The following is a 22,147-nucleotide window of genomic DNA, read 5'->3' as shown; positions in this document are numbered from 1 at the left end:
GGCAAACTGGTATTAACCTGATGCATGCATGCCTCTACTGCTGCCTGCCATCTGTATGAGCTGCTCCAGGCTAAACATCTGTGGATGTTACAAAGACCTTTTGCCTCCTTGTTATTGACAATGTTTTGGTCAGGCTGTTTTGGGGGGCAAGCTCGCATTAAATTAGAAAAGTCGCATTCCGACTCACTGTAAACTTGATATTGACTCACCGGAGGCATGATATTGACGTGCTACGATTGTGATATTGACCTGCTGGAGGCCTGATATTGACCAGCTGCAGGCTGGATGCAGGCCGTTTTGATTGCTGCAGAGTTCCAGCTGTGAAGCTGGCTGCCCTCAGGACATGATTGATTGCAATTTTCAGGCTGATTAATTTTCAGGAAGCCGTGGAGTGATGGACTGGGGAAGACATTGCGTGAATCCCGCCATGTCTTCTTTATACATTGGCTCCCTCGCCTCCGCTCGGGCTCAGAAGCGCACCTTCAGATTGCTGCCTTGTCTTTCTATTACTTTAATAAATTGGTCTGTGAAATGAAATACCCCAATAACGGAGCAGCAATACGGGGAGACCCGACGGTGCTTGGAAGGTGCGGGGCGCGATAAGCCTCGGCTTGCGCATGGGGAAGCCCAGCAGGTGCTCATTTCGCTTGGCCTTTGCAGGAGGCCAACAATGCTAATTTAAATCGAGCAGATGGAGAAATCTGATTATCCAAATGAAAAAGTGGGTGGGGGTGAAAGCTGAGTTGAGGGCCTATTTCTATCCGTGTCTCCTCTCTGCTTATTTATTCGGGTTCCATTAAGCAAATCTTTTTTCACCAGAGAAAATTAGAATTTCTCGTTCCTCTATTTGTTGGACATGCACAGCACAGCAAATGAGGATAAATTAATGCAGGTCAGAAGAACTTGTGGGTTGCCTGCTAATCTAACCATCCTTGTGGAGAAGTGTTTTGACCTTGAATATCAACAGTAGAAAGACAGCCTTTTTAGGAAAAGACAGCCTCCTGAACGACTCAGATCGCATAGGTATTTTCAGTGCAACAGGTGTCACACATGATACATAGGAGGGATGCAACTCACGCACACATGCGTGTCCCAGTTTTTGGGAAGGGGCCAGAGATGCAAGGTAGAACTTGACAGCGGACCGGGTCTGCATCCTAGCACTCAGCCTTTGTACATCCGTATGACAGTTGGTGTAATTAATTTTTAGGACCTCTTCTCCATTTTTTAGGGTCGAGTTTGCAAGTGCATGCGCTTGCACATGTGTCTCGCTTGCGAGAGTCCGTTGTGTACAGTAAAGGGCATGGAGCCCGCCTGTCGCTTACCATTTGTTGGCTTGAGTGGCACTCTTCTTTACAGCCTCGTAATTCGTCACTGCAGGACCAAGCACTCATTGAGTCATCTTCATCGGTGCCTGTCCACTGCTCCCGACGTGATTGAGGTACTATTTTTTTAAATTTTTTTTTATAACTTCTAGTGTCCTACAAACAGAAGGCTTGCAAATAAACATGCCAAGCACGACAAACAAAATTGCAAAGTTTTATTTTTTTATAGCTAGCTTTCTTTTATTTTACTAAATCGTCTTTTCTCACTTTGCACTCATATTTTCTTTTGTTTTTGCCCGTGGGTGCTTTTCTCAAAAGATAAGGATTATATTGTTCTAAATATTGCAAAGCAACATTGCTTCTTTATTATGTGCAATTTCTGAAATAATGCTTTAACACTTGCACATGCCAATCCACTCCACTCCAATGCACCCACTACAATCCACCCCACCTCACTGCAGCCCGCACCAATTCACCCAACTCCAATTCAAACCACCCACCCCAATACAATGCCCTCCAACCCACCCCACTCCCCCAACCCACCCCAAACTAATCTGCACCACTCCCTTTCAACCCACTCCAATCCAAAACAATGTGCCCCACTCCCATCCAAAACAATATGCCCCACGCTAGTTCAAAACAATCTTCCCCACTCCCATCACTACAATCTGCTCCACTCCTATCCAAAATAATCTGCCCCACTAAAATGTGCCTCAGTCCAAAACAATCTGCCTCAATGCAATCTGCTGCACTCCAGTCCAAAACAATCCGCCCCACTCAAGTCTGCCTTACTCCAATATGCCCCACTTTAATCAAAAACAATCTGCCCCACTTCAATCTGCCTTTCTCCAATCCAAAACAATATGCCCCACTCCAGTCCAAAACAATCTGCCCCACTCCAATCAATTTCAGTCTGCTGCACTTTAATCTAAAACAATCTCCCCCAACCCAACCTTCCCTACTCCAACCTGCCCACTCCACCCTGCCCCACTCCAATCCCAAACAATCCAAAACAATCTGCCCCACTCTAATTTGACCCAATCCAAATCCACCTCACCCCGATCAATCCGCCCACACCTTCCCAAAGCACCCCACACCAATGCACCACAATCCACCTCACTACAATCCAGTCCACCGCACACCAATCCAATCCACCCCACACCAATCCAATCTACCCCAATCCAGTCTAGTCCACTCTACCCCATTCCAATCCAATACACCTCACCTCACCCCAATCCAATCCACTCCAGTCCAATCCACCCCACTCCAATCTGATCCACCCCGCTGCAATCTAACCCACCCCACTCCAATCCAGCCCGCCCCACTCAAGCCCACTCTAGTCCATCCCGACCCAACCCCTCCATTCCAATCCACCCCATTCTAATCTAGTCAACTGCTACCCAATCCCCCTCACTCCATTCCAATCCACCCCATTCTAATCTAGTCAACTGCTACCCAATCCCCCTCACTCCATTCCAATCTACTCACACCACCCAAATTATCCCACTCCAGTACAATCCACTTTAAACCACCCCACTCCAGTCCAATCCAGCCCACATTAATCCACCCTACCCCAGTCCAATCCACCCTACTCAAACCCATCTTTATCTACTCCACTCCAATCCACCCCTCTCCAAATAATCCACCTAACACCAATCCCATCCAACCCACCCCACTCCAATCCAACCCGCTCCAATCCACCCGCTTCAGTCCAGTCCACCACGATGCACTCCAGTCCTCTTCACCTCACCCAACCCAGTCCACCACATTCCTATAATTCCAATACACACCACCAACCCCACTTCAGTCCACCCACCCCAATCCAGTCTAATCCACCCATCTCCAATGAATCCACCCCACACTAATGCAATCCACACCCCACACCAATCTGCTGCACTCCAGTCCAAAACAATCTGCCCCACTCAAGTCTGCCTTACTCCAATATGCCCCACTTTAATCAAAAACCATCTGCCCCACTTCAATCTGCCTCTCTTCAATCCAAAACAATATGCCCCACTCCAGTCCAAAACAATCTGCCCCACTCCAATCAATTTCAGTCTGCTGCACTTTAATCTAAAACAATCTGCCCCAACCCAACCTTCCCTACTCCAACCTGCCCACTCCACCCTGCCCCACTCCAATCCCAAACAATCCACTCCAATCCAAAACAATCTGCCCCACTGTAATTTGACCCAATCCAAATCCACCTCACCGTGATCCAATCCGCCCACACCTTCCCAATGCACCCCACACCAATGCACCACAATCCACCTCTCTACAATCCAGTCCACCGCACACCAATCCAATCCACCCCACACCAATCCAATCTACCCCAATCCAGTCTAGTCCACTCTACCCCATTCCAATCCAATACACCTCACCTCACCCCAATCCAATCCACTCCAGTCCAATCCACCCCACTCCAGTCTGATCCACCCGCTGCAATCTAACCCACCCCACTCCAATCCAGCCCACCCCACTCAAGCCCACTCTAGTCCATCCTGACCCAACCCCTCCATTCCAATCCACCCCATTCTAATCTAGTCAACTGCTACCCAATCCCCCTCACTCCATTCCAATCCACCCCATTCTAATCTAGTCAACTGCTACCCAATCCCCCTCACTCCATTCCAATCTACCCACACCACCCAAATTATCCCACTCCAATACAATCCACTTTAAACCACCCTACTCCAGTCCAATCCAGCCCACATTAATCCCCCATACCCCAGTCCAATCCACCCTACTCAAACCCATCTTTATCTACTCCACTCCCATCCACCCCTCTCCAAACAATCCACCTAACACCAATCCCATCCAACCCACCCCACTCCAATCCAACCCGCTCCAATCCACCCGCTTCAGTCCAGTCCACCACGATCCACTCAAGTCCTCTTCACCTCACCCACCCCAATCCACCACATTCCTATAATTCCAATACACACCACCAACCCCACTTCAGTCCACCCACCCCAATCCAGTCTAATCCACCCATCTCCAATGAATCCACACCACACTAATGCATTCCACCCCACACAAATCTAATCCACCCCACTCCAATCCAGGCCACCCCACTCCAATCTAATCCACCACACTCCACCCCAATCCACTCCACTCCACCACACCCCATCTCTAGCACTCCAATCCAGTTTAATCAACCCACTTAAATCTACCCCAATCCACCTCAACCCATTTCAGTCCATCCCACTCCAATCCAATCCACACCACTCAATCCACCCCACGCTACTCCTTCCCAGTCCACCCTGCTCCAGAGCCAATCCCCCACTCCAGTCCACTACTCCACTCCAATCCACTTCACCCTATTCCACCTCACTCCTTTCCACGAGACTCTCTACCACTGAAATACTGAACTCTACTCCCCTTTACTCAACCTTATGACAAGCTAACCCCCATACTCCACTCTACTCCCCACTCCTTTCTGACACTGCAAGCCTCTAACTTTTAGCTATGCTGAACAGCAGCCACACTGGTGTACAACATGACAAAACACATTGCCAAAGCCAATAGCTCTTGTATAGGTGAGACCTATTGGCTTTGCCAATGCTTGTTCTAAGATGGGCCTCATCATTGTGTTGCACCAGATGCAGAGGCCACAAGCAGGGTCTGAGACTCAAAGAGGACCTGCTACTAACATTCTATAGTCCAGTGTTTGAGCGCATCCGCCCACAGTGATTATATCTGATGTAATGATATGCCCAGCCGTTGAGAATTTTCACATACATCTCTGAACCTAAAGAGCCCTGTGGAATAACCATGAGTCAATACTTAGACTCTTTGCAATACTATAACTTTGCAATCTTTGATAGCTCAGCGCATTGACCATTTGCACAGGATAGCTGCCATCCCTTGCTGAACCTGTCCCTCTTTGTAGGTTTATCGCCAAACTTTTTTGCCTTTTTCTCCCTACTTTCTCTGAGCTGTTTCTGTTGGCTTTAGGACTCTGGGCACTTTACCACTGATAACCAGTACTAAAGTGGATATGCTCTCTGTCTAAAATGTATTGGTGATTGGTTTCTCCATGATTGGCAAATGTGATTTACTAGTAAGTCCCTAGTACAGTGCCAAGGTATGTGCTACTAGTGGGCCTGCAGCAGTGATTGTGCCATCCACATGAGTAGTCCTGCAAACATGTCTCAGGCCTGCTATTGCAGCATCTGTGTGTTCAGTTTTAAACTGCCATGTCGACTTGGCAAGTGCACCCTCTTGCCAGGCCCAAACCTTCCCTTTCATTACCTTTAAGTCACCCCTAAAGTAGGCCAAAGGCAGCCCCAGGGGCAAGGTGCAGTGTATTTAAAAGGTAGGACATGCAGTGATGTGTTTTACATGTCCTGATAGTAAAATACTGCTAAATTTGCTTTTCATTATTGCAGGGACTATCGCTTTCATAAAGTAACATGGGGATTGTCTTGAAATGTCTTTTAAGGGTAATTTCCCATTGGGAGCAGATAAAGGTATGGGGTTTGGGGGTCTTTGAACTCATAATTTAAGAGTACATCTTTTGGGGAAGTTGGTTTTTGAACTGTGAGTTTGAAAATGCCACTTTTAGAAAGTGGGCATTTTCTTACTTAATCATTCTGTGCCTCTGCCTGTCTGCTGAATACGCATCTGGGTCAGGATGACAGTTGAGCAGTTTGTGCATTTACTCTAGACAGTCACACAAAGGGAGCTGAGGAGTACCCTGCTACCCTGCATATCATGATGGCCCATCACCAGGCTGATAGGTCTTCCTAGCTAGAGTGGTGGGAGGAGCTGACACCTGCACCTGAAGAAGGCTGTGCCTGTCTTCACACAAGGCAGTGTCTCCAACACCCTGGAGTGTGTCTGGCACCACATAGTTACAACACTTTTGGACTGAGGTCATTCTGCCCGGAAGAAGAGCTGGATGCTGTAAGAGGAACGGCCACTCTGCCTGTTGCTTTGTTGTGCAGGCCTGCTGCTTGCTGCTTCGGTCCTGGGAGTGAAAGGACTGGACTTTGCTTTCTAAATCCTGCTTTCCAAGTTTCTCCAAGGGCTTGAACTGAGCGTGTTTCCTGTTAAAAAGTCTCAGGGCCATCAAAGACTTCACCTGCCACTGCCTGGGCTCTCCTGCTGAGAGTCATGACTTGCAGAGTGCTGCCAAATCCAGTCCATGGGCCCTTAGAAGTTAGTTCTTGTGCAACTAAGAAGAAACCAAGCACATCGACTCTAGAGCGACATTGGAACTGGCGCTGCTGTCTGACTTCATGCCGCTGCCTCCACCAAAGCCGTGGTCCCCACTGAGTGCAACGACCATGACCTGCCACAGTGCACCTCTGAAATCCTGGCACAGCGTGAGTCCTGAGTGCCGTGTCACTGACATTCATCACACCGACTCTGACTCCAGCACAGCACCTGTGGCCCATGAGGTGTAATCGCGATGCCGCAAAGTCGACGTCTCGCATCTTGACCTGCTGGATTCATCAACCCCGCTTTGTCGTAAGGAACCCACATTTCGCAACCAACGCCGCATCACCTCCCCTGCAACCATAAGGCACCAACGCCTCACATCCCCTGCCTCGCAGTAAGGAACCCATGCCTCACCTCCCCGGTAGCAGTAAGGAACCACATTGCACCGGTTGCAAGGATGCTTCACCTCTCTGACTTTGTGGAGTGTCTTTGTTCCCTCGTTTTCCAAGGTACTCTACCTGGGGTCCGTGTGACTGCATGACCAGCCCCCACTCCCCCGTGAGTGGCATCGGACTGTTGGGAACCAGTCCATCAAGAAGCCTTAATAGCCTCATTGTGTTTCTAAGCACTATGCTACAGTTAGTCTTTGAAAATTTGTATCTTTAGTTGTGTATGTCGGATTTTTGTCGTTTTGGTCTTGTTTTACTCAGATAAATATTGTATATTTTTCTAAACTGGTGTGCAGTATTTTTGTGGTGTTTTCACTGTGTTACTGTGTGTGTGCATGTGTGTACAAATAATTCACATATTGCCTCTGTGATCAGCCTTACTGCTTGTGCCAAACTACCAAGGGGGTGAGCAGGAGTTATCTTAGCTGTGTGGCTCCTTATCCTGACTATAGTGAGGGTCCCTACTTGGACTGGGTGCATACCACTGCCAACTAGAGACCCAGGTTCTAACATCTCTCAAAGGCCTAAAATTACCAAAGTGTGAATGCAGAGGTGACCTTTTCAACAGTTTAACCAAATATACTTGTACACCGGAATTTCTCTTGATTCGGTTCCTGCATGGTTTTTACATATAGATCTACTATATGTACAAGTTGTCCTGTACAACTGAAAGTCTGTGGTGAAAAAGGGTTACCGATCAACTATTCCTAAGTAACCAAATGTGACAACCTTTGCACATGAATACTCACATATCAAAGTGATATAGTAGTGACCAAATGTTTACATCAACTAATTTGTATACATATACCGCTTGTCGATGAGAGATATTTTGGCAATCAAATGTCTACATGTGACAAAGGAGAGGAACGACCTCTGACCTGCCTTAGGTCTAGAGCTCGCCCCCCACGTCCGCAGCACCAACCTGCTGTCTCCTGCCCCTGACCCCCGCCCACGCTGCTGCTAGCGTGTTCGAGGCCCTCCTCCACCCGCAGGCATCCTCCTGCGCCTCATCCCTGGTATCTAGTGGGCTCTAGTAAGCTTCACTTGACCCGTGTGCCGCTTTTCTCTGTCCTGTAAGTGTTTTTCAAATTTTCAGCGCCTTGCCTCCTTGCGCTTCTGCCCCCGTTGTGCCCCTTCTGATTGTGCCGCTTTTCGCCGTCCTGTAAGTGCATTTCTATTTTTTTCAAGCGCCTTGCCTCCTTGCGCTTCTGCCCCCGTTGTGCCCCTCTGATTGCTGTACCCCGATTGTAACTTGTGCCATAATTGTATTTTGTGCCTGTTTTCACTGTTTTGTGCCTTGCTTTTTTCCCTGGTTTTCGCCCCTTGGGCGCTCCCCCTTGCCGATCTCCCCTTGCCGCTGCCTCCCTGCGGCCCCACCCCCCCCTCGCGCCCCCATTCGCCGCTCCCTTCCACCTCCCGCCTCCCAGCTGCTCCTCCCTCCCCCTCCCTTCTTAATGGCTGGCACTGCGCGTCGCGAGTGAGCGACCTCTGACCTGCCTTAGGTCTAGAGCTCGCCCCCCACGTCCGCAGCACCAACCTGCTGTCTCCTGCCCCTTACCCCCGCCCACGCTGCTGCTAGCGTGTTCGAGGCCCTCCTCCACCCGCAGGCATCCTCCTGCGCCTCATCCCTGGTGTCTAGTGGGCTCTAGTAAGCTTCACTTGACCCGTGTGTCGCTTTTCGCCGTCCTGTAAGTGTTTTTCAAATTTTCAGCGCCTTGCCTCCTTGCGCTTCTGCCCCCGTTGTGCCCCTTCTGATTGTGCCGCTTTTCGCCGTCCTGTAAGTGCATTTCTATTTTTTTCAAGCGCCTTGCCTCCTTGCGCTTCTGCCTACGTTGTGCCCCTCTGATTACTGTACCCCGATTGTAACTTGTGCCATAATTGTATTTTGTGCCTGTTTTCACTGTTTTGTGCCTTGCTTTTTTCCCTGGTTTTCGCCCCTTGGGCGCTCCCCCTTGCCGATCTCCCCTTGCCGCTGCCTCCCTGCGGCCCCGCCCCCCTCGTGCCCCCATTCGCCGCTCCCTCCCGCCTCCCAGCTGCTCCTCCCTCCCCCCTCCCTTCTTAATGGCTGGCGCTGCGCGTCGCGAGTGAGCGACCTCTGACCTGACTTAGGTCTAGAGCTCGCCCCCCACGTCCGCAGCACCAACCTGCTGTCTCCTGCCCCTGACCCCCGCCCACACTGCTGCTAGCGTGTTCGAGGCCCTCCTCCACCCGCAGGCATCCTCCTGCGCCTCATCCCTGGTGTCTAGTGGGCTCTAGTAAGCTTCACTTGACCCGTGTGCCGCTTTTCGCCGTCCTGTAAGTGTTTTTCAAATTTTCAGCGCCTTGCCTCCTTGCGCTTCTGCCCCCGTTGTGCCCCTTCTGATTGTGCCGCTTTTCGCCGTCCTGTAAGTGCATTTCTATTTTTTTCAGGCGCCTTGCCTCCTTGCGCTTCTGCCCCCGTTGTGCCCCTCTGATTGCTGTACCCCGATTGTACCTTGTGCCATAATTGTATTTTGTGCCTGTTTTCACTGTTTTGTGCCTTGCTTTTTTCCCTGGTTTTCGCCCCTTGGGTGCTCCCCCTTGCCGATCTCCCCTTGCCGCTGCCTCCCTGCGGCCCCGCCCCCCTCGCGCCCCCATTCGCCGCTCCCTCCCGCCTCCCGCCTCCCAGCTGCTCCTCCCTCTCCCCTCCCTTCTTAAAGGCTGGCGCTGCGCGTCCGCACCGCTGGCGCGCCGGAGGCGCTCCAGAGGCAAGCCCGTCTGCGCCCGTCCGCGCCTGGACCGCGCCCAGCGCCACCCCCCCTGGTCCGCACGCCCCCCGCTCCACCAGCCTTCGCTACTCGGCCAGCGAACTCCTCGCCCTCAACCCTGGCTCCTCCACAGAATGCTTCCAGGCCACCCCGAAGCACACCAAAGGACCTTTTTCCTGCCGCACCTGCAACTTCACCTGCAACAGAACAACGAAGCCAGCAACAATCAACACAAACCACCTGCACTGCATCCTCCTCAACACACCCTCCGCACGAAAGCACGCCATTGAGCTCTGGGACCTGCTCGACACCGCCGCCCCAGACGTAGCCTTCCTAACCGAAACCTGGTGGAACGACTCCTCGGCCCCAGACATCGCCATCACCATCCCTGACGGCTACAAGATCACCAGAAGAGATCGCACCAACGGAATCGGCGGAGGAATAGCCATCGCCCACAAATCTACCCTCAAGATCCACACCCACACGGACGACACCCTCAAGTCAGCCGAACATCTCCACTTCCAGATTCACACGGACCCCAACACTACCCTCATAGGAACCCTCATATACCGTCCTCCAGGACCAAGAGCCCCCTTCAGCGACACCATCTCCGACCTCGCAAGCACCCACGCCCTCGCCTCTTCAGACTACATCCTCCTGGGAGACCTTAACTTCCACCTGGAGAACAACAATGATGCCAACACCGCATCACTGACCACCAACCTCTCCAACCTCGGACTCCGTCAACTGGTCAACACACCCACCCACATCGCCGGCCACACCCTTGACCCACTCTTCACTGCAAGCAACTACATCTCATTCAGCCACACCTCCGAACTCCACTGGACCGACCACCACTGCGTCCACTTCACGTTCAAGAAAAACACCGAACACCACCGCACCCCTCTACCGCCTCACCGCCGCTGGGGAAAAGTCACTGAAGATCAACTAGCCAGCACCCTCGCCAAAAACCCACCACCAGACCCCACCGACCCGGACTCCGCCGCTATCAACCTCCAACAATGGATCCTCAACTGCGCCAACATCCTAGCACCACTCAAGAGACCCACCGTCAACCAAGAAAAGGAAAAACCAGCCTGGTTCACAGATGAACTGACCACCTCCAAACGCACTTGCCAGAAACTCAAGAAGAAATGGATCCTCGAGCGCACACCCGACAACCTTGCTACCCTCAAGGAAGCCAACCGCGAACACCACCAACTGATCCGACTCGCCAAACGCTCCCACTTCACAGAACGCCTTAACAACAACGCTCACGACTGCAAGGAACTCTTCTGCATCGTGAAGGAACTCTCCAACCCCAACGCCAATGTCAACGACGTCCCTCCATCCCAGAAACTCTGCGACGACCTCTCCACCTTCTTCTACTAGAAAATCGCAGCCATCCACGACAGCTTCAACACCACACCTCCGCCAGACCCCACCCCCAACAACTCCTCCCACGCCGACCGCATCACCACCTGGACCCAAGTAGACGACGCCGAAACCCTAAAGACCATGAACTCCATCCACTCAGGATCTCCCTCTGACCCCTGCCCACATCACGTTTTCAACAAAGCCGACGTCACCATCGCCCCCAAACTCCGCAAGATCATCAACCTTTCCTTCAACACCACTACCTTCCCGGACAGCTGGAAGCACGCAGAAATCCAACCCCTCCTCAAGAAACCTAAGGCTGACCTCAACGACCTCAAAAACGTCCGACCGATCTCCCTCCTCCCTTTCCCAGCGAAAGTCATCGAGAAGATCGTCAACGCACAGCTCTCCCACTACCTCGAAGACAACTCCATCCTAGACCCTTCCCAATCCGGTTTCAGACGCAACCACAGCACAGAGACTGCACTCCTCGCCGCCACAGATGACATCAGACAACAAATGGACAACGGCGAAACCTCAGCCCTCATCCTCCTAGACCTCTCCGCTTCCTTCGACACGGTCTGCTACCGCACCCTACTAAATCGCCTCCACGAAGCCGGTATCCAAGACAAAGCCCTCAACTGGATCTCCTCTTTTCTCTCCGGCAGAACCCAGAGAGTCCGACTCTCACCCTTCCGCTCCGAAGCCACCAACCTCATCTGCAGCGTCCCCCAAGGCTCCTCACTAAGCCCAACGCTGGTCAACGTCTACATGGCCCCCCTCGCACAACTGGCCCACCAGCACAACCTCAGCATCCTCTCCTACGCCGACGACACCCAGCTCATCCTCTCCCTGACCAAAGATCCTCTCACCGCCAAAGCCAACCTCCACGAGGGACTGAAATCCATCGCCGAATGGATGAGCAACAGCCGCCTGAAACTTAACTCCGACAAGACGGAAGTCCTCATCCTTGGTCGCACCCCCTCGGCCCTCCACCCACCCCAGCCAGCCACGCACGAAACCTCGGCTTCATCCTCGACTCTGCTCTCACCATGTCCAAACAGGTCAACGCTGTCCCCTCTTCCTGTTTTAACACCCTCCGCATGCTCCGCAGGATCTTCAAGTGGATTCCAACAGGAACCAGAAAGATGGTGACCCAAGCCCTCGTCAGTAGCAGACTCGACTACGGCAACGCACTCTACACAGGCATCCCAACAAAAGACATCAAACGACTCCAACGCATCCAGAACGCATCCGCCCGCCTGATCCTCGACATACCCCGCCGATGTCACATCTCCCACCACCTGAAGGACCTCCACTGGCTCCCCGTGGACAAAAGGATCACCTTTAAACTCCTCACCCACGCACACAAGGCACTACACGACACCGGACCCACCTACCTGAACACCAGACTCAACTTCTACGTTCCCTCACGCCAACTACGCTCTGCCAACCTTGCCCTCGCCATCGTCCCCCGATTCCAGCGAAAGACCTCTGGCGGCAGATCCTTCTCCCACCTTGCCGCCAAGACCTGGAACTCACTCCCGACCTCACTACGCCAGACCGAGGACCTCCTCACCTTCAGGAGACTCCTCAAGACCTGGCTCTTCGAACAATAGCAGCAACCCACCCCCCCTACCCCCACAAGCACCTCGAAACCCTAACGGGTACATAGCGTGCTTTATAAATTTAATGATTGATTGATTGATTGACTTTGTACACATATGCCTAGGCATTTTAATGTTTAAACGTGCAAGGACTATTTTATTGTATTGTTGGTCAATCAATCAATCAATCAATCACAGACATTTATAGAGCGCGCTACTTACCCGTTAGGGTTCCAAGGCGCTGAGAAGGGGGGCGGGGTGGGGGTGGAGACTGCTACTGCTCGAAGAGCCAGGTCTTGAGGAGTCTTCTGAAGGCGAGTAGGTCTTGAGTCTGTCAGAGGTAGGTAGGGAGCGTGTTCCAGGTCTTGGCGGCGAGGTAGGAGAAGGCTCTGCCGCCGGAGGTGGTTCGTTGGATGCGGGGGACGGTGGCGAGGGCGAGGCTCGCGGATCGCAGTTGGCGGGTCGGTGTGTAGAAATTGAGTCTCTCGTTGAGGTAGGTGGGGCCGGCGTTGTGGAGTGCTTTGTGTGCGTGGGTGAGGAGCTTGAAGGTGACCCTTTTGTCGACGGGAAGCCAGTGGAGCTCTTTGAGGTGAGGGGTGGTGTGGCTGTGGCGGGGTGCGTTGGTGATGAGTCGGGCTGAGGCGTTTCGGATGCGTTGGAGCCGTTGGAGGTGTTTTGCTGGGATTCCTGCATAGAGTGTGTTGCCGTAGTCCAATCTGCTGCTGACGAGGGCGTGGGTCACCGTCTTCCTGGTGTCAGTCGGGATCCACTTGTAGATCCTGCGGAGGGTGCGGAGGGTGTTGTAGCAGGAGGAGGTGACGGCGCTGACTTGTCTGTCCATGGAGAGTGCGGAGTCGAGGATGAATCACAAGTTGCGGGCGTGGTCGTTGGGCGTCGGAGCCGTTCCAAGGGTGGTGGGCCACCACGAGTCGTCCCAGGCGGAGGGGGATGTCCCGAGGATTTCTGTCTCGTAGGTGTTGAGTTTCAGGCGGCTATTTCTCATCCAGTCGGCGACTGCTTTCATTCCTTCGTGGAGGTTGGCTTTGGCGGTGGCAGGGTCGTTGGTGAGGGAGAGGATGAGCTGGGTGTCGTCGGCGTAGGTGATGATGTTGAGGTCGTGACGGCGGGCCACTTGTGCGAGGGGGGCCATGTAGATGTTGAACAGCGTTGGGCTCAGGGAGGAGCCCTGGGGGGTGCCGCAGATGATGTTGTTGGCTTCTGAGCGGAAGGGTGGGACGGTCTGTGTTCTGCCGGAGAGGAAGGATGAGGTCCAGGCTAGGGCTTTTTCCTGGATGCCGGCTTCTTGGAGGCGTGATAGTAGGGTGCAGTGGCAGACCGTGTCGAAGGCCGCTGAGAGGTCTAGGAGGATGAGGGCGGAGGTCTCGCCGTGGTCGAGCTGGCATCTGATGTCATCTGTGGCGGCGATGAGGGTGGTCTCGGTGCTGTGGTTGCGTCTAAATCCGGTTTGTGAGGGGTCGAGGACGTTGTTGTCTTCGATGTGGCGTGTCTGTTGAAGGTTGGCGATCTTTTCTGAGACTTTTGCTGGGTAGGGGAGGAGGGAGATGGGGCGGAAGTTCTTGAGGTCCTTGGGGTCGGCTATGGGTTTCTTGAGGAGGGCGTTGATGTCTGCGTGCTTCCAGCTTTCCGGGAAGGTGCCTGTTTCGAAGGAGGCGTTGATGATCTTGCGGAGTTGGGGCGCGATGATAAAGTCGGCTTTGTTGAAGATGTGGTGGGGACAGGGGTCAGTCGGTGATCCGGAGTGGATGGAGTTCATGATTTTGCGTGTTGCGTCGTCGTCGACGTTGGGGTGTTGAAGCTGCTGTGGATGTCGGTGATCTTGCTGTGGAAAAAAGCAGCGAGGGAGTCGCAGAGTTCCTGAGAGAGCGGGATGTCGTTGACGTTGGCGCTGGGGGTGGACAGTTCCTTTACGATGCGGAAGAGCTCTTTGCTGTCGTGTGCGTTGTTGTCTAGGCGGTCTTTGAAGGAGGACCTCTTGGTGGTCCTGATGAGGTGGTGGTGTCGGCAGGTGGCGTCTTTGAGGGTAACGTGGTTGTCCGGTGTGCGTTCTTGGAGCCATTTCTTCTCCAGTTTCCTGCAGGCGCGTTTGGAGGCCAGGAGTTCGTCGGTGAACCAGGAGGCTTTCTTGCTGGCGAGATTGCTGGGGGGTTTCTTCAGTGGGGCGAGGATGTTGGCGCAGTTGTTGATCCATTGTCTGAAGTTGCGGGCCGCGGTGTCTGGGTCGGTGGGCTCGTCCGGTGGGTTCTGGGAGAGGGTGCTGAGAAGTTGTTCTTCTGTGACTTTGCCCCAGTTGCGGCGGGGGGAGTTGGCGGCTGTGGTGGTGTGCGGTGTTTTTGTTGTAGGTGAAGTGGATGCAGTGGTGGTCGGTCCAGTAGGGTTCGGTGGTGTCTTTGAAGGTAACGTGGTCGCTGGTGGAGAAGATGGCGTCCAGTGTGTGTCCGGCGTTGTGGGTTGGCGACGTGACGAGTTGTCTGAGTCCGAGGTTCTTGAGGTTGCTGATCAGCGAGGCGGAGTTGCGGTCGTTGTCGTTCTCGAGGTGAAAATTGAGGTCCCCGAGGAGGATGTAGTCCGTGGAGGCGAGTGCGTGGGTGCTTGCGAGGTCGGCGATGGTGTTGCAGAACTGGGCCCGTGGTCCGGGGGGTCTGTAGACGAGCGTACCTCTGAGGGTGGTGTTGGGGTCGGTGTGGATCCGGAAGTGTAGAAGCTCTGCGGTGTTGAAGTGCTCGTCGGTGTGGGTGGTGATCTTGAGGGAGGATTTGTGGACGATGGCGAGTCCTCCTCCGTAGGCGTTGGTGCGGTCCCTGCGGGAGATCTTGTATCCGTCTGGGATGGCGATGGTGATGTCTGGCGCGGATGAGTCGTTCCACCATGTCTCGGTCAGGAAGGCTACGTCCGGGGCGGTGCTGTCGAGCAGGTCCCAGAGTTCTGCGGCGTGTTTGCGTGCGGAGCGGGTGTTGAGGAGTATGCAGTTTAGGTGGTTCGGTCTGGTGGTCGTTGGTTTGGAGGTTCGGTCGCAGGAGAAGTGGCAGATGCGGCAGGCGAAAGGTCCGTGGGTGTGCTTCGGTGCGGCTTGGTAGCAGTGTTGGTTTTGGTTTCGGCCGTTGTTGAGTGCGTGGAGGGAGGCGGCGTTGTAGCTGAGCCTGGGCGGAGTGCGGAGCGGAGGACGAGGTTCAGGGGTTCTGGCGCTGGGCGCGGTCCGGGCGCGGACGGGTGCAGACGGGCTTGCCTCTGGCGCGCCCGCGCAGCGACCTGCATTAAGAGGGGGTGGCGAGTGGGGGGGGGGGTTGGAAATAACGCTAGGTAGCTAGAGGGGAGGGGGAGGTGGGAGGGCAACGGGTGTAGAGTAGGGGAAAAAGTCAAGGAAAGCGGGCGGATGGCGATGGATTGGGGGTGGGGGGGTCAGAGGAGGAGGGAGACGCGCAAGGGGAGAGAGCGAGATCAAGCGCACAGAAAAAACAATATAGTTACTACTAGGCAATACAGATACAGATACAGAATACAGATACTAGTGAATACAGTGGGCACAACAGGGACAACAACAACAACAACACAACAGAGACAGAAACGAAGAGACAAACGAAGTGAATACAAAACACGACAGAAGCAAACCTTGCTGCCCACCACTGGGCCACCAGGGATGAGGCGCAGGCGGGGGCCTGCGGGTGGAGGAGGGCCTCGAACACGGGCAGCAGCAGCAGTCAGGGAGCAGAGCACCTGCAGGGTGCGCTGCGCGGCGGGGGGAGCGTCCTGTCCTGACAACAAGGTCAGAGAACGCACCCTCGAAGCGCAGCGACCTGCATTAAGAGTGGGAGGAGGAGCTGGGGGCAGGAGGGGGGTGGGGCCGAAGCGGCGGGAAAACAGGCGAGGGAGCGGCAAATTCTAGGAAAGCATGGAAAATAAAAGCGGATGAATAATTTCAGGACTTTAATGTAAAATATAGCTAGGCACTATAAGTGTTTAAGGTAAGGGTGTCTGGATGGAGGGGAAAGAGTATGTCTTGTATTCCATTGCTCCATTTCTGTATTTTCAAGCTCATCAAAACCAATAGTAATTATACAAGTAGCTACCAGGAGCTCTGATATCACAGTGTGAAGTGCTCTGTGACCTTCACTGCCACATAATTTTTACTGAAGGCCAAGTTTGTGCCATAGGACGTTACCCTTAAACATTTGTGCACATAGTCAAGGGGGTTCTGGGAATTTTCTTTTATTCAGAACCTAAATGCCATCATGGGTGACAAGCAGTGCTCTATAATTCCACCTTACATTATATTATAGGATAAAGGGGGTCATTCTGACTTCGGCGGGCGGCGGAGGCCGCCCGCCAAAGTTCCCCCGACAGAATACCGCAGCGCGGTCAAAAGACCGCTGCGGTAATTCTGAGTTTCCCGCTGGGCCGGCGGGCGACCGCCAGAAGGCCGCCCGCCCGCCCTGCGGGAAACCCCCTTCCACGAGGATGCCGGCTCCGAATGGAGCCGGCGGAGTCGAAGGGGTGTGACGGGTGCAGTGGCACCCGTCGCGATTTTCAGTGTCTGCAAAGCAGACACTGAAAATCTTTATGGGGCCCTGTTAGGGGGCCCCACGACACCCGTTACCGCCATCCTGTTCCTGGCGGTGAAAACCGCCAGGAACAGGATGGCGGTAAAGGGGTCGGAATCCCCATGGCGGCGCTGCAAGCAGCGCCGCCATGGAGGATTCCCTGGGGCAGGGGAAAACCGTCGGGAAACCGCTGGTTTCCCTTTTCTGACCGCGGCTTTACCGCCGCAGTCAGAATTGCCCCGGAAGCACCGCCAGCCTGTTGGCAGTGCTTCCTCCGTCCCCGGCCCTGGCGGTCCATGACCGGCAGGGTCGGTTGACCCCTATAATGTCTTCTTGGTACATTCCCGAAGCCTTTAAATCACACAACCTCTGTACCACCGATGGTGGAGTCAGGCATTGAATTTTCCTTTATGCCTTGCTAACCTCTGTATTATGTTCCAATGTTGCCATAAATGTGTTTTGGTGACGTCATAAACATTAGGTTTGTAAATGCTGCCAGAACCTTGAACTGGCAATATAAAAGCATATTATTATTATGTATTTTTAATGTAACATGTTTTCTTCAATGTGCACCTCACAGTTGGCACTGAATGGATTTGGAATGTTTAGATTTTGTTTACATTTCAAGAATACATTTTTGATGAGCCAATGGACAATGGTTAGGGCCAATGGCTTTATAAGACACGGTGGTTTCCACATTTACAACATAATTATGGATGTACCTCATTTGCCTCATAATTTGCCGATTTCATAAAAAATGCAATCTCTCCCTCAAATCGATGAAAATAATGGTGCTAGAGGATGTGCCACATAAATGGTCTTTGTGGAATAATTTAGATAACCTTGCTGCATAATTTGGTCTTCCAGGTGCATAATCCTAGTAGCTCTCACAATGTAAAGCTCTGCAGAGTGGTCAGCGGGCTGGCTTGAAGCTTATGAAAGCCACATTTCACTGGGAACTAAAACATATTTTCCATATCTCACGGCTCTCTCAGTAACATTTCTGAATGTGCGGGGGGCTACGACCGTCTGTTGAGAGGCGCGGCCTAGAGTGAGTCAAGATGCCCTTCTCCTCCCTTATCATTGGTAGGCTATAGCACATTACGATCTGGTCATGTGCAGGTTTAATGTATTGCATTATGTTTTGTTCATAGGCATCAGTTATACACAAAGGTAAATCATATGCAGAGCACAAGGGTTGAAATCTGTGCACTGATGTTGGATCACAATAACTGAACATTGTGTTTATTTTTCCATTTCTTTTGGCGAATGGCTCTAGAAAGGGATCCGTGAAACAATAAGCATTTTTCTCAAGTAAATGACCCTGTAATAAGGTATTACTAAGGAATTTGAGCTTTGCATCGTAGTGATAAATGAGTGAAATTGGTTTGCTTGTTCCACATCACGTTTTATTTGGCCGCCATTTATTTTCATTGACTTGGCATAACTATCCTGCATCTCCCCTCTTTCAACACTGGCAATGAAAAGCATATTACTTTCTGCACATTTGTATACATGGTTAGTTGCATTTTCTTGAAGTATATTTGTTATTAAAAAAAACAGGTACTTAAGTAGAACTAGAGTGCAATTTCATTGCATATGTCTACGGTGTAGACAATGAGGATCAAAAGGGTGATCCAAGCCCTCTAATACTGCAGTGATATAATATTTATCCGTAGCACTGTAGGAATAAATGATTGAATGCACATTTACTACAGACAACATGTATAACTGACTACATTTATTTTCATTGGCTGAGAAACATCCTGGCTTGCAAAACCTGCTAACTTTACCTGACAGCATCCTTTGTACAAGGCAGTGCAGGAGCTCCGCTATGTGCTGAGCTAAGCATCTCAGAACATGCCACCTTACAATGCAAACAACGCTCCTTCTTCTTAGGCCCACAAAAAGGCCTCCAGGAAGCTCAGAACTCCATTCTTAGCTTGGCTGTATCAGGAATGTTGTTTTCTAACTGTGGTAAGTAGAAGCTAGTCGACAGGCAAATCTGCCTTTTCTAGGATTTGCTTCCTCAGATTTTGTTGGTTCAGCAGATCTGATTGGCTGCCCATACCCAACAAGAATGCACCTCTGTGATTAGGCTATTCTGACTGGCTACTGTGGTGTTGTTCAGAATACCCATGGCAAGCCTGAACATCCCTAAACATTTTTTGTTCTTGGTGAATAATTTGCGGACAGGCTGGACATTTTTTTGCTGTCACAGGATTGCCCCTCCTTTTTAGTCTTTCCATAGAGTAATTTTTTTTATTTTAAACTTTGCTCTATTAGAAAACTAACAACATGCTCGGTAAAAACAGTAGGTCTTGGCAAAAGCAAAAGCTCAGCCTTTTAGAGCTAACACTTTCTGCTATCCGCATGTAAACGCATGCACCAAGACACATCTGCATCCATGACGGACAGTCTTACAATTGTTTTTTATGTAAAGAAAACCTATTGAAAGATAGTGCTTTAAGGGCATGCATGTGTTGTGATGCATGTGCACAAGTAAGTTGTGATACATTTCTGCCCATGAGTCACGATACATGGGAGCAATTTTTAATTTATAGTTTGAACATGTTGGGTGGCCATGTTAGAACAGTTATTTAAGATTTTTTTTTTAAATTAATAAGTGCACAGAGCGCAAAATATGAAAGCGAGTAGCCCAGAAAAACGATGCAGTTGCCTGGTCCTCATATAAAACCATAAGACAGGGAGATTGATGGGGGAGCAGGGCATGGAGTATAGAGGAGTGAAAAGAGAGCACGTGGAAAAAGGGAGAGAAAAAAGTGGGTGGGGAGAGCAAGTTTCACAAAGTATGCAGTGGAAGCACACAGCTCATTCAGTCAGAAGACGGTGAGACCTAAAAGCTCCCAGATGGGAAAAACACCTGAATAGGGAAGAAAACCATTGAATCAACAGCAGTCAAGTGAGATGGACAACAAAGCCGTCCATCATGAACATCAGGTGGACTCAAAGCCCACTCTATGTTATGTATTGGAAACATTAGGTCTGCCTCCACACTGCTTAAGTTGTCTGTAGCTGAGATTTAAAAAAACTGTTGATTCGACTATATCCACATTTTGGTGACGAGGCTTGAGCATTCCTAACAAATTGACTTTTGACTTAGTATTTCACCCTCCAAAGAAATTACAATGAGTACCTCTGAGCGGGTTAATAGTAAACAGATGACCCACAGGGATGTGCAGCTGCAAAGCTGTGGTAGCATGCTTTTTCCTAAAAACAAGTTATTATGTCTCACTGGTCGCACCACACAACAGCCAGCTGCTGTGGAAATGGAAGATTGTTTAATTGCCCGAACAACAGGCAATTAATTTGTCTTTGCAGTAACGCTGTGTAAGCTGCCTTTCTCCCCTCAGGAAGACTTTGCATTCTAACAGGAAAGAAATGTAACACGTTCTGATTTGAGGAAATAGATTTCCACGCATTTTCCCTTTTCCCGAGGCGCTTAACATGGCGTCGCCCGGTTTGATGCACACCGTAGATGTAGACAGAGCATCATGAGCGGCGCGCAGAGCCAGCTTCATCACACATATTTTCACAGGTTAGTTCTCTACCAGTTACACTTTATTCTTATTTGCATATCCCAGACATTTCCAACTCGTGTCTGTTTTGTATTAGGGTTCAAAGCAGCCCCTTAGAATGGGACAAGGACCCTCAGTCCAATCCCTCCTTCCCTCTTCTTTCTTTCAGACTCAATCTCTGTACAAAATCACCACTTCGCTGCTTGTCCTTTGAAGCCCCAGAAGGACAGGGTAACGACCGGGTAGAGGAAACTACCAGCAGCTTCCCCAGCTGCTCTTCTTTCATCCACACCTTCATCGTCACCCTCTACTTCTCATCACAGCATCTCTCCAAGCCGCCTCCAAGTAACGTAAGTGAGATCCCGTGCGGATGTTGTAATCTCTTATTCAGTCCCCTCATCCATGCATCCCCGCCCTCAGGGCCGGCCTTTAGTGTGGGCGAGCGGGCCCGGGGCGCATGGAGCTGGGTGCAGGATTTATGCCATTTATGCCAACAGCAGCACCCTCCTCTTCTTGCTCCAGCCTTGTTTGCTCGTTTCTGTCTGATTTGCTAGTTTAAAGGGATTTTAGTCCTCCATTATCATACCACAGGTGATGTTTTTAGCACCTCTTTAGCCCCCTTCCTTGTCCTCCCTTCACCCTCTGAACCCTATGAACACATCAACAAAACCATCATCTGCGTGAGGCAGCTAAGGTGAGCTGGGGGAGGCCGGGTGATATTTGTGTTCAGGGGCCAGCTGCTGCTTATCCAGGTACTGACGGATGAACCCAAAAGGGACCCCCTTGCTGCCTCATTTAATTCACTACCATAGGCAAGGGCACCAAATTTCTTTCTGCCCATGCCCAGGGTGCTATTTTAGCAAAGGCCGGCTTCACCTGCCCTCCTCATCCTAGTTACACTCCCCACCCACTTTCCCTACGTTGGAGCCACAGCTGCATTCCCCTCCACCGCCTGTATTCCCATCATCCCCATCCAGACAGCGCTCACGACTTCCCTCTCTTTCTTTTAAGTTCTAGCCACACCCTCGCACTACTCCCCAGCCTCCTTCCCATGCTACCCCTCCTCTGTCACACTCAGTGCTTTATCTTTTCTCTTGCTTTGTAGCTAGGTTCACACTATGTGCATCAGTTCTATGGATACACCAACAGCCTGCTCCTTCAAGCGAACAAGTCTTTCTTGCTGACCATAGTCTACAAAGCATCAATGACCCCTCCTGAACAGCGCTCTATCAGAACCCCATACCCGCATGGACACTGATCAGAAGGGTTTTAGGAGGGGTTTCCACTCTGATAGGTGGATGCCAGGAGATGGCAGTGAGTTGTGCAATCTTGGTCATGGGAGTGAGTTCTGCTGTCTGGGTGGTGGGAAGAAGTTGCTCAGTTTGGATGCTAGTGAATTACTACA

At 51.6% G+C, this 22,147-nt stretch overlaps 1 protein-coding gene across 2 annotated transcripts in view; it reads left to right on the top strand.

Annotated features, from left to right (window-relative positions):
• Positions 1–22,147, top strand: part of IGDCC3 (immunoglobulin superfamily DCC subclass member 3) — a 319,513-nt gene that overhangs the window by 41,401 nt on the left and 255,965 nt on the right. The gene's annotated exons all lie outside the window — the stretch shown is intronic.

This window comes from Pleurodeles waltl, chromosome 3_1 (genome assembly GCF_031143425.1).
Source record: "Pleurodeles waltl isolate 20211129_DDA chromosome 3_1, aPleWal1.hap1.20221129, whole genome shotgun sequence".
In the NCBI taxonomy this organism is placed as follows: Eukaryota; Metazoa; Chordata; class Amphibia; order Caudata; family Salamandridae; genus Pleurodeles; species Pleurodeles waltl.
The sequence above is the reverse complement of the archived record's forward strand: the minus strand, read 5'-3'. Positions and strand labels throughout refer to the sequence as shown.